Source organism: Tursiops truncatus, chromosome 1 (genome assembly GCF_011762595.2).
Source record: "Tursiops truncatus isolate mTurTru1 chromosome 1, mTurTru1.mat.Y, whole genome shotgun sequence".
Taxonomy (NCBI): domain Eukaryota; kingdom Metazoa; phylum Chordata; class Mammalia; order Artiodactyla; family Delphinidae; genus Tursiops; species Tursiops truncatus.
This window is the reverse complement of record NC_047034.1, coordinates 38,629,293-38,642,549: the sequence shown is the minus strand read 5'-3', so window position 1 is coordinate 38,642,549 and position 13,257 is coordinate 38,629,293. Positions and strand designations below refer to the sequence as shown.

Sequence of the window (13,257 nt, the reverse complement as noted above, 5' to 3'; positions counted from 1 at the left end):
GACATACATTCTGACCCTGCCCACCTGTGGATGGCTGCAGAACATCCCCGTCCTATCTTGCAAGATAAATGGCCTTTTTACTGTACTTCCTCACCTCCTCCCCTTCTGTTCTATAAAAGAAACTGTCATCCAGACCCCGTAAGATGGTTTCTTGGGGACCCTAGTCCGCCATCTTCTCAGTCTGCCGACTTTCCGAGTAAAGTCGCTATGCCTTGCCTCAAGGCCTCGTCTCCCGATTTATTGGTCTGTCGTGTGGCAAGCAGAGCAAGCCTGGACTCGGTAACAACAGTACCGTTTAACATGTACCATCCAGTCTCTTAACTGGCCCTCAGGATCTAAGCCTTGCTAATAGGTCCAGGGTATAATGGGGGTGGGAGGTGTTCTGCCCAAGGAAAGAGAAAACCTCTCAAAATGACTTAATTCATCAAGGGGACCTAATTAACGTGGGTGGATTCTTTGAATCTCTTCAACCCAGTTGCCAACCCAAACTCAGTAACATCCTCGGGCTATACCTCTACCTCCCTGCTTTCTAGAAGTTGCTCCAGATTATTCAAGATATGTGCAATACACGTGATCAAACATATATAGATTCTCTCTGTGTACTTTGTCTATTCCATATTTCTCCCTTTCTTCCTAAAGCTTAAAAAGAATCAATTTTTTAAAAGAAATATTAAATTCTGGTATGAAATCAAAGGCACAAAAACTATATTATAGTCCCCATATCTGTCAAACTGTTAAAACACTAACCATATTTTCTATAAGGTATGTGGAGAAGTGAGCTATAAACAATTAATAAAGCTGCTAAATAAGTTAGGGGTCATGACCAAAAAAAAAAAAAATTAATAGAATGGGATGACTAGACAGCAAGTTATACAAGCTCATAAGATTTCCCAGCTACAAACTATGCTAATAAATCATGCATCTCATTAGTGTCACTCCTCCAGAACACCAAAAAGACAAAGTCACAGTAACACGGAGAAAAAAACAATGATCCCCAGTCCTTTGGGAGCCACGGCCCCTAAAATGGCCCTCACGCTCGGAGAATTTGCTTTCTTCTTAGGAAGTCTTCACACGTTCAAGAAAACTCATTAACATGTAACGTCTCTGTGGTGGGCAAATACGAGCAAACTACAACTCCAGATGGAATCCCAAAATGTTGAAGGTCCCCAGGGCAGAAGGCCAATTAAGAATGGTAAGAATAATACAAGAGAGAAAAAGGAAAAACTGACACTTTTGCCATCCATCTAGGGCGGAGGAGGGGAGCTTTTCATAATCCCACATACCGGTTTCTCTCCTTGAATTTTACACACTGCATGAAAGACCAGGAAAGTGAGCAATCAGAGTATGTGGAAGGATTCTCCCATGTATCTTTTCAATCTGTCCCCTTTGCCCATTAGCTGGCTGCCCAAGCTCTCAAAGAGAGACCTCCCTGTGAAATAATAGAAAATGTATATTGTTGACTGCCCATGGTGCCTAGCACAGAACTGCTGAAACCTTGGAATTTCCTGTGATAAGAGCACTTGGAACACCTTTTGTTTGAATATTTGGTCTTTGACCCTGGTTCCTGACACAAAGCTTCTAAATCCCCTGGAATTTCCTGAGTAACAGCAGTGTCTTTTGTTCTAATAAGGTGACTTTTAGTGAGCTTCTGGATGCGGGCTGGTCACCAGAAAGACCAAGCCGGGATTAGAAGCTTGGAATTTTCAGCCCCACTCCCCGTTGTCCAGAGAAGGGAGAAGGCCTAGAAATGAAGTTAATGATCGATCCTGCCTACATGAGGAAGCCTCCATAAAAATCCCAAAAGGACAGAGTTCAGAGAGCTTCCGGATTGGTGAACACATAGAGGTCCTGGGAGAGTGACGCTCTCGGAGAGGGCATGAAATCTCCATGCCCCTTCCCACATACCCTGCCCTATGCATTTCTTCCATCTGGATGATCATCCTTTATTACATCCTTTTATAATAAACCAGTAAACAGTAAGTTAACTGTTTTCCTGAGTTCTGTGAGCTGCTCTAGCAAATTAATTGAACCTGAGGAAGGGGTGGTGGGAAGCTCCAATTTAAAACCAGTTGGTCAGAAACAAAGGTAACAAACCGGACTTGCAGTTGGCACCTTAAGGGAGGTAGGGGGAGCAGTCTTGTGGGGTTGAGCCCTTAACCTGTGGGATCTGATGCTATCTCCAGGTAGTGTCAGAATTGAGTTAAACTGTAGGACACCCGGCTGTTTTGCAGAACTGCTTAGTGTGGGGAAACCGCACACACAGCTGGTGTCAGAAGTACTGTAAGTGTGGTAGTATTATGAGAGTAAAGGAGAAACACAGGAGAAGGGAGGTTTTCTATACCTTTCCCTCCCAAAGCATCCCTTAGAACTGTCAGCCATCACAGTAGCTGAGATACCTCCAAGGCTGGGAATGCAAACAAACGAAAACAAGATCCAAGGCTCACCACATCTTCCGGGCACATCTCCACCAACCATTCCCCCACAGTGCATTGCCTCAGCCATCTCTCTGCAGACATTTATTTGTTATTAAAATGACTTATCGGGTTTTTTTTATCATTTCTGAATTTATTTTAAATACTTCAACACAGAGACTTCTAGTTCCAGTCAAGATACAATGAACACATTTCTCCCTAACCGCCCCCCACTAAGGACAGCTAAAAACCCTGGATGTAATTATAAAACAAACAGAAGAAGATTCTGAAAGATGGAAAGAAGAAGGCAGACTGGCTAGAGACCTCAGGACTTGAGGAATAAATAAAATAAAATAACTCATTGGATGGACTTAATAGCAGAGGTAGATTACAGAGGAAAGAAACACTGAGCCTAAAGATATGTCAACAGATATTACACAGTCTGAATAACAGAGAAAAAAATAGGCTGAAAAACATAAACAGAGCCTCAGGGACCTGTAACACGGTTATAAAAGGTCTAACATTTGTGTCATTGGAATCCTAGAAAGAAAGGAGAAAAATGTGGGGATGAAAAAACATTCAAAGAAATAAAAACTAAAAATTTCCCAAATTTGCAAAAGGAATAAACCTAAAGATTCAAGAATCTGAACCCAATCAAATTAAATATACCAATTAAAAGACAGAGATTGGCAGAATGGACTTTTAAGAAGCAATCTAACTCTATGCCATCTACAAGAACTTCACTTCAAAATAACGATATAGGGAGGTTGAAAATAAAAGGCTAGAAAAGGATACGGCCTACAAATATTAATCAAAAGAAAGCAGGAGTGACTATATTAATATCAGAAAGTAGATTTCAGTGAAAGAAAATCACCAGTGTCAGAAAGGATCATTAAGTTATGATAAAACAGTCAATCCATAAAGAAGACATAACAATCCTAAATGTATATGCACCCAACAACAGAGCTGTAAAACCTATGAAGCAAAACCTGATAGAACAGATAAAAACAGACAAATCCACAACTATAGTTGGAGCCTTTAACACCTGTCTCTCAGCAACTGATAAAACTACCAGACAGAAAATCATTAAGGATACAAAAAAACTTACCACTACCAACCAACAGGATCTAATCAACATTTGTAGAACATGCCATTCAACAACATCAGAATATACATTCTTTACAAGTACCCATGGAACATTCATTAAGATAGACTATATCCTGGGCCATAAAACGAATCCCAACAAATTTAAAAGAATTTCATCATACAGAGTGTATTCTCTGACAACAATGGAATCAAACTAGAAATCAGTATCAGAAACATAATAGGAAACTCTCCAAACACTTTTCTAAATAACACGAGTCAAAGAGGAAGTGTTGAGGGAAATAAAAAATAAATAGAACTGAATAAAAACGAAAAGACAGGGACTTCCCTGATGGTGCAGTGGTTAAGAATCCACCTGCCAATGCAGGGGACATGGGTTCGAGCCTTAGTCTGGGAAGATCCCACATGCCATGGAGCAACTACTGAGCCTGCATGGCACAACTACCAAAGGCCGCACACCTAGAGCCCGTGCTCTGCAACAAAGAGAAGTCACCACAATGAGGAGCCCGCGCACCACAATGGAAAGCAGACCCCACTCGCCACCACTAGAGAAAGCCCCACGCAGCAACGAAGACACAACGCAGCCAAAAATTAATTTTTTAAAAAATGAAAAGACAATTTATCAAAATGTATAGCTAAAGCAGTGCTGAAGAAAATACAAAACACTTAACAGTTACATTAGAGCAAAAATCTCAAAATTCTAAGCTACCACCACAAGAAACTAGAAAATGAGAAGCAAAACAAACATAGAGCAAGCAAGAAGAAGGACATAAAGAGCAGAAATCAATGAAATCAAAAAACAGAAAAATAGAGAAACCTCATGAAACAAAAAGCTGGTCCTCTATAAAAATCAATACGCTCACAAATTTCCAGAAAAAAAGCAAAAAATAAAGAAGATAACCCAAATTACCAAAATCAGGAATAAAAAGGGGGCTATCACTACAAAGTCCACAGACATTATGAGGATAACAAGACATACTAAGAAAAACGCTATATACATAGGTTTGACAACTTAGATTAAATGGCCTAATTCCTCAAAAAACACAAACTACCAAAATGCACCCAATAAAAATATAACATTTTGGCCTCCCTAAGGTTCTCAGCCCCTCTCAGACAAATCACAGGGCAGGCCCTGAACCAAGATGGTGGAATAAAAGGACGTGCTCTCACTCCCTCTTGTGAGACCACGAGAATCACAAACAGCTGCTGGACAGTTATCGACAGGAAGACACTGGAACTCACCAGAAAAGATACTCCACATCCAAAGACACAGGAGAAGCCACAATGAGACGGTAGGAGGGGCGCAATCACAGTAAAATCAAATCCCATAACCACTGGGTGGGTGACTCACAGACTGGAGAACACTTATACCACAGAAGTCCACCCACTGGAGTGAAGGTTCTGAGTCCCACATCAGGCTTCCCAACCTGGGGGTCTGGCAACGGCAGGAGGAATTCCTAGAGAATCAGACTTTGAAGGCTAGTGGGATTTGAATGCGGGACTTCAACAGGACTGGGGGAAACAGAGACTCCACTCTTGGAGGGCACACACAAAGTAGTGTGCACATCGGGACACAGGGGAAGGAGCAGTGACCCCAGCAAAGACTGAACAAGACCTACCTGCTAGCGTTGGAGGATATCCTGCAGAAGCAGGGGGAGGCTGTGGCTCACCGTGAGGACAAGGACACAGGCAGCAGAAGTTCTGGGAAGCACTCCTTGGCGTGAGCCCTCCCAGAGTCTTCCATTAGCCCCATCAAAGAGCCCAGGTAGTCTCCAGTGTTGGGTTGCCTCAGGCCAAACAACCAAAAAGGAGGGAACCCAGCCCTACCCATCATCAGAAAAGCAGATTAAAGTTTTACTCAGCTCTGCCCACCAGAGCAACACTCAGCTCTACCCACCACCAGTCCATCCCATTAAGAAACTTGCACATGCCTCTTAGATAGCTTCATCCACCAGAAGGCAGACAACAGAAGCAGGAAGAACTACAATACTGCAGGCTGTGGAACAAAAACCACATCCACAGAAAGACAGACAAGATGAAAAGGCAGAGGGCTATGTGCCCGATGAAGGAACAAGATAAAACCCAAGAAACACAACCAAATGAAGTGGAGATAGGCAACCTTCCAGAAAAAGAATTCAGAATAATAATAGTGAAGATGATCCAGGACCTCGGAAAAAGAATGGAGGCAAAAATCGAGACGATGTAAGAAATGTTTAACAAAGACCTAGAAGAATTAAAGAACAAACAAACAGAGATGAACAATACAATAACTGAAATGAAAACTACACTCGAAGGAATCAATAGCAGAATAACTGAGGCAGAAGAACGGATACGTGACCTGGAAGACAGAATGGTAGAATTCACGGCTGCGGAACAGAATAAAGAAAAAAGAATGAAAAGAAATAAAGACAGCCTAAGAGACCTCTGGGACAACATTAAACACAACAACATTCACATTATAGGGGTCCCAGAAGGAGAAGAGAGAGAGAAAGGACCCGAGAAAATATTTGAAGAGATTATAGTCGAAAACTTCCCTAACATGGGAAAGGAAATAGCCACCCAAGTGCAGGAAGCACAGACAGTCCCATAAAGGATAAACCCAAGGAGAAACACGCCGAGACACATAGTAATCAAATTGGCAAAAATTAAAGAAAGAAAAATTATTGAAAGCAGCAAGGGAAAAACGACAAATAACATACAAGGGAACTCCCATAAGGTTAACAGTAGAATTCTCAGCAGAAACTCTACAAGCCAGAAGGGAGTGGCATGATATACTTAAAGTGATGAAAGGGAAGAACCTACAACCAAGATTACTCTACCACGCAAGGATCTCATTCAGATTTCACGGAGAAATCCAAAGCTTTACAGACAAGCAAAAGCTAAGAGAATTCAGCACCACCAAACCAGCTCTACAACAAATGCTAAAGAAACTTCTCTAAGTGGGAAACGCAAGAGAAGAAAAGAACCTACAAAAACAAACCCAAACCAATTAAGAAAATGGTCATAGGAACATACATATCAAAAATTACCTTAAACGTGAATGGATTAAATGCTCCAACCAAAAGACACAGGCTTACTGAATGGATACAAAAACAAGACCCATATATATGTTATCTACAAGAGACCCACCTCAGACCTAAGGACACATAAAGACTGAAAGTGAGGGGATGGAAAAAGGTATTCCATGCAAATGGAAATCAAAAGAAAGCTGGAGTAGCACTACTCATATCAGATAAAATAGACTTTAAAATAAAGAATGTTACAAGAGACAAGGAAGGACACTACAGAATGATCAAGGGATCAATCCAAGAAGAGATAACAATTACAAACATTTATGCACCCAACATAGGAGCACCTCAATATATAAGGCAACTGCTAACAGCTATAAAAGAGGAAACCAACAGTAACACAATAATAGTGGGGGATTTTAACACCTCACTTAAACCAATGGACAGATCATCCAAAATGAAAATAAATAAGGAAACAGAAGCTTTAAATAACACAATAGACCAGAGAGATTTAATTGATATTTATAGGACTTTCCATCCAGAAAGAGAAGATTACACTTTCTTCTCAAGTGCGCATGCAACATCCTCCAGGATAGATCACATCTTGGGTCACAAATCAAGCCTCAGTAAATTTAAGAAACTTGAAATCATATAAAGCATCTTTTCTGACCACAATGCTATGGGATTAGAAACGAATTACAGGGGAAAAAAACGTAAAAAACACAAACACATGGAGGCTAAACAATACATTACTAAATAACCAAGAGATCACTGAAGAAATCAAAGAGGAAATCAAAAAATACCTAGAGACAAATGACAATGAAAACACGACGATCCAAAACCTATGGGATGCAGCAAAAGCAGTTCTAAGAAGGAAGTTTATAGCTATACAAGCCTACCTCAAGAAACAACAAATAACTCAAATAAACAATCTAACCTTACACCTAAAGGAACTAGAGAAAGAAGAACAAACAAAACCCAAAGTTAGCAGAAGTAAAGAAATCATAAAGATCAGAGCAGAAATCAATGAAATAGAAACAAAGAAAACTAGAGCAAAGATCAATAAAACTAAAAGCTGGTTCTTTGAGAAGATAAACAAAATTGATAAACCATTAGCCAGACTCATCAAGAAAAAGAGGCAGAGGACTCAAATCAATAAAATTAGAAATGAAGAAAGAGAAGTTACAACAGACACCACAGAAATACAAACCATCCTAAGAGACAACTACAAGCAACTCTATGCCAATAAAATGGACAACCTGGAAGAAATGGACAAATTCTTAGAAAGGTATAACCTTCCAAGACTGAACCAGGAAGAAATAGAAAATATGAACAGACCAATCACAAGTAATGAAATTGAAACTGTGATTAAAAATCTTCCAACAAACAAAAGTCCAGGACCAGATGGCTTCACAGGTGAATTCTATCAAACATTTAGAGAAGAGCTAACTCCCATCCTTCTCAAACTCTTCCAAAAAATTGTGGAGGAAGGAACACTTCCAAATTCATTCTAAGAGGCCACCATCACCCAGATACCAAAACCAGACAAAGACACTACAAAAAAAAAAATCACAGTTCAATATCACTCATGAATATCGATGCAAAAATCCTCAACAAAGTACTAGCAAACAGAATCCAACAGCACATTAAAAGGATCATACACCATTATCAAGTGGGATTTATCCCAACGATGCAAGGAATCTTCAATATATGCAAATCAATCAATGTGATACACCATATTAACAAACTGAAGAATAAAAACCATATGATCATCTCAATAGATGCAGAGAAAGCTTTTGACAAAATTCAACACCCATTTATGATAAAAACTCTCCAGAAAGTGGGCATAGACGGAAACTACCTCAACATAATAAAGGCCATATAGGACAAACCCACAGCAAACATCATTCTCAACGGTGAAAAACTGATAGCATTTCCTCTAAGATCAGGAAAAAGACAAGGATGTCCACTCTCATCACTACTGTTCAACAGAGTTTTGGAAGTCCTAGCCATGGCAATCAGAGAAGAAAAAGAAATAAAAGGAATACAAATTGGAAAAGAAGAAGTAAAACTGTCAAAGTTTGCAGATGACATGATACTCTACATAGAGAATCCTAAAGAGGCTACCAGAAAACTACTAGAGCTAATCAATGAATTTCGTAAAGCAGCCGGATACAAAATTAATGCACAGAAATCTCTTGCATTCCTATACACTAATGATGAAAAATCTGAAAGAGAAATTAAGGAAACACTCCCATTTACCACTGCAACAAAAAGAATAAAATACCTAAGAATAAACCTACCTAGGCAGACAAAAGACCTGTATGCAGAAAACTATAAGACACTGATGAAAGAAATTAAAGATGATACCAACAGACGGAGAGATATACCATGTTCTTGGATTGGAAGAATCAATATTGTGAAAATGACTATACTACCCAAAGCAATCTACAGATTCAATGCAATCCCTATCAAATTACCAATGGCATTTTTTACGGAAGTAGAACAAAAAATCTTAAAATTTGTATAGAGACACAAAAGACCCCGAATAGCCAAAGCAGTCTTGAGGGAACAAAATGGAGCTGGAGGAATCAGACTCCCTGACTTCAGACTATACTACAAAGCTATAGTAATCAAGACAATATGGTACTGGCACAAAAAGAGAAACATAGATCAATGGAACAAGATAGAAAGCCCAGAAGTAAACTCACTCACATATGGTCAACTAATCTATGACAAAGGAGGCAAGGATATACAATGGAGAAAAGACAGTTTCTTCAATAAGTGGTGCTGGGAAAACTGGACAGCTACATGTAAAAGAATGAAATTAGAACACTCCCTAACACCATACATAAAAATAAACTCAAAATAGATTAGAGGGCTTCCCTGGTGGCGCAGTGGTTGAGAGTCCACCTGCCGATGCAGGGGACCTGGGTTCGTGCCCCGGTCAGGGAAGATCCCACATGCCGCGGAGCGGCTGGGCCCGTGAGCCATGGCCGCTGAGCCTGCGCGTCCGGAACCTGTGCTCCACAGCGGGAGAGGCCATGACAGTGAGAGGCCCGCATACCGCAAAAAATAGATAAATAAATAGATAGATTAGAGACCTAAATGCAAGACCAGACACTATCAAACTCTTAGAGGAAAATATAGGAAGAACACTCTTTGACATAAATCACAGCAAGATCTTCTTTGATCCACCTCCTAGAGTAATGGAAATAAAAACAAAAATAAACAAATGGGACCTAATGAAACCTCAAAGCTTTTGCACAGCAAAGGAAACCAGAAACAAGACGAAAAGACAACCCTCAGAGTGGGAGAAAATATTTGCAAACCGATCAATGGACAAAGGATTAACCTCCAAAATACAGAAACAGCTCATGCAGCTCAATATTAAAAAAACAAAAAACTCAATCCAAAAATGGGCAGAAGACCTAAATAGACATTTCTCCAAAGAAGACATACAGATGGTCAAGAAGCATATGACAAGCTGCTCAACATCACTAATTATTAGAGAAATGCAAATCAAAACTACAATGAGGTATCACCTCACACCAGTTAGAATGGGCATCATCAGAAAATCTACAAACAACAAATGCTGGAGAAGGTGTGGAGAAAAGGGACCCCTCTTGCACTGTTGGTGGGAATGTAAATTGATACAGCCACTATGGAGAACAGTACGGAGGTTCCTTAAAAAACTAAAAATAGAGTTAACATATGATCCAGCAATCCCACTACTGGGCATACACCCAGAGAAAACCATAATTCAAAAAGACACATTGCACCCCAATGTTCATTGCAGCACTATTTACAATAGCCTGGTCATGGAAGCAACCTAAATGCCCATTGACAGACGAATGGATAAAGAAGATGTGGTACATATATACAATGGAGTATTACTCAGCCATAAAAAGGAATGAAATTGGGTCATTTGTTGAGACATGGATGGATCTAGAGACTGTCATACAGAGTGAAGTAAGTCAGAAAGAGAAAAACAAATATCGTATATTAACGCATCTATGTGGAACCTAGAAAAATGGTACATATGAAGCAGTTTGCAAGGCAGAAATTGAGACACAGATGTAGGGAACAAACGTATGGACACCAAGTGGGGAAAGCGGCGGGGAGGGGTGGGGGGGTGGAGGTGGGGTGTGATGAATTGGGCGATTGGGATTGACATGTATACACTGATGTGTATAAAATTGATGACTAATAAGAACATGCTGTATAAAAAAATAAATTTAATAAAATTCAAAAATTAAAAAAATATATATATATATCATTTTAACCATCAAACAAATTGAATTCATAGTTTTAAAATCCCTAAAAAGAAATCTCCAGTCCCACGTGGTTTCACTGAAGAATTCTACCTGACACCTAAAGAACCTCTCTGTAATAGGGGAGATACTGCCGAACTCATTTTCTAAGTCTAGTAATAAACACATGAAATCTGAAATTAAAGATACAGGACCATATATAATCAGTCAAAAATCAGACATAGACAGTACTCAGAGAGAAAGAGAGAACTACAGTCTAATATCCCTCCTGAACACAGACAAGAAAAATCTCAGCAGAATATCAGCAAGTGTAGTCCAGCTACATATATAAAAAAATTATACACCATGACCAAGTGGAGTTTATCCCAGGGATGCAAGGCTGGTTCAGTACTCAAAAATCAATCAAAGTAATGCAACATATTAACATTTTCTTAATTAAAGAAGAAAAATAGCATCATCATACCAATTGATGCAGAAAAATCATCTAACAAAATTCAATACTGACTCATAAAAATTCTCAGAAAACTAGGAATAGAGGGAAACTTCCTCCCCCTTGATAAAGAACATCTACAGAAAAACCTACAGAAACATCATACTTAATGGTGAATGACTGATGTTAATGGTTAAGACTGAGAAAAAGCCAAGGATGTACACTCTCATAACTCTTATTCAACATAATACTAGAAGTCCTAGCCAGCACAATAAGAAAAGAAAAGAAGAGTCATAACAGATTGAAAAGGAAGACATGAAAATGTCCTGATTTGCAGGTGACATGATTGCTTACACAGAAAAACTCAACAAGTCTGTCCAAAAAGAAAGGGAAAAAAAACCCTCCAATAAGGAATAAATGAGCTCTGAAAAGCCATAGGATATAAGATCAACATATAAAAGCCAACTGTACTTCTATATACTAGCAATGAACATGTGGAAATTGAAATTTAAAATGTAAAACCATTTATAATCACTCAAAAAATAAAATACTTAGGCATAAATGTAACAAAACATGTATAGAATTTGTCTCCTAAAAACTACAAAGTACTAATGAAATAAATCCGAAAAGATGTAAATAAGGCTAAAGACACACTGTGTTCGTGGATTGGAAAATTCAACATAGTGAAGACATCAATTTTCCAAATTGATCTATAAATTTATCAGAATTGTACCAAAATCCCAGCAAAAAGTCTTGTAGATATAGAAGAGCTTACTCTAAAGCATATTTGGAAAGGCAAAGGAACTAAATGAGCTAAAACAATTTGGAAAAAAAGAATAAAGTTAGATTACATTACTTGATTTTAAGACTCACCAGTAATCAAGAAAATGTGGCATTAGTGTAAAGACAGATACATATATCAATGGAACAGAAATGAAAACCCAGAAATAGAGCCACACAAGTTTGGCCAACTGATTTATGACAAAGGTGTGAAACAATTCAATAGAGGAAGACAGTCTTTTCAACAAAAGGTGCTGTAGCAATTGGATATCCATAAGCAAAAAAATAATAATAATAAATCTCTACCTAAATTAACACAAAAATTAACCCAAAAGGGATCACAGACTTAAAGGTAAAATGCAAAACTAGGCAACTTTGTGGGGGGGAAAAGAAAAAAATCTTTGGGTCATAAAACTAGGCCAAGAGTACTTAGACATGACACCAAAAGCACAGTTCTTAAGAGAAAAAAAAATTAATAAACTGGATTTCTGTGAAAGACCCTACCAAGAGGATGAAAAGTCAAGCCACCGCCTGAGAAATAATATTTGCAAACCACCTACCTGACAAAGAACTAGTATCTAGACTATACAGAGAACTCTCTGAACTCAACAGTGAAAATAAACCAAACACTCCAAGTAAAAACATGCAAAAGATATGAACAGAATTTCACTAAAGAGTATATAGAGATGACAAATAAGCACATGAAAATATGTTCAACGTCTTTAACTATTAGGGAAACGCAAATGAAAACCATGATGAGATATCACTACCCGCCTATCAGAATAGCTGAAATTTAAAATGTTAATAAGGTCAGATGCTAGTAAGTGTGCAGAGAAACTGAGTATCTCATACCTTTTTTTGGTGGGAATGTAAAATGGTAGAGCCATTTTGGAAAACAGTTCATACAGTTTTTCATAAAACCAAACATGTACTTATCATACAATCCAGCAATCAAACACCTGGGTATTTATCCCTGAGAAAATAAAACTGAAGTTCACATGAAAACCTGTACACAAATATTCACCTCAGATTTATTTATAATAGCCAAAAACTGGAAACAACCGAAATGTCCTTCACGGGTCGAATGGTTAAACAAACTGTGGTCCATCCATATCATTAACTAATACCCTGCAAAGAAAAGGAATAAATTACTGATACACACAACTTGTATGAATCTCAAGGGCATTAAGCTGGGGGCGGGGGAGGGAGCCAGTCTCCAAAGGTTATAATACCGTATGACTCCATTTATA

At 38.7% G+C, this 13,257-nt stretch overlaps 1 protein-coding gene across 17 annotated transcripts in view; it reads right to left on the bottom strand.

The window, feature by feature from the left end:
* HHAT (hedgehog acyltransferase) overlaps window positions 1–13,257 on the bottom strand; it is a 368,333-nt gene that overhangs the window by 316,489 nt on the left and 38,587 nt on the right. The gene's annotated exons all lie outside the window — the stretch shown is intronic.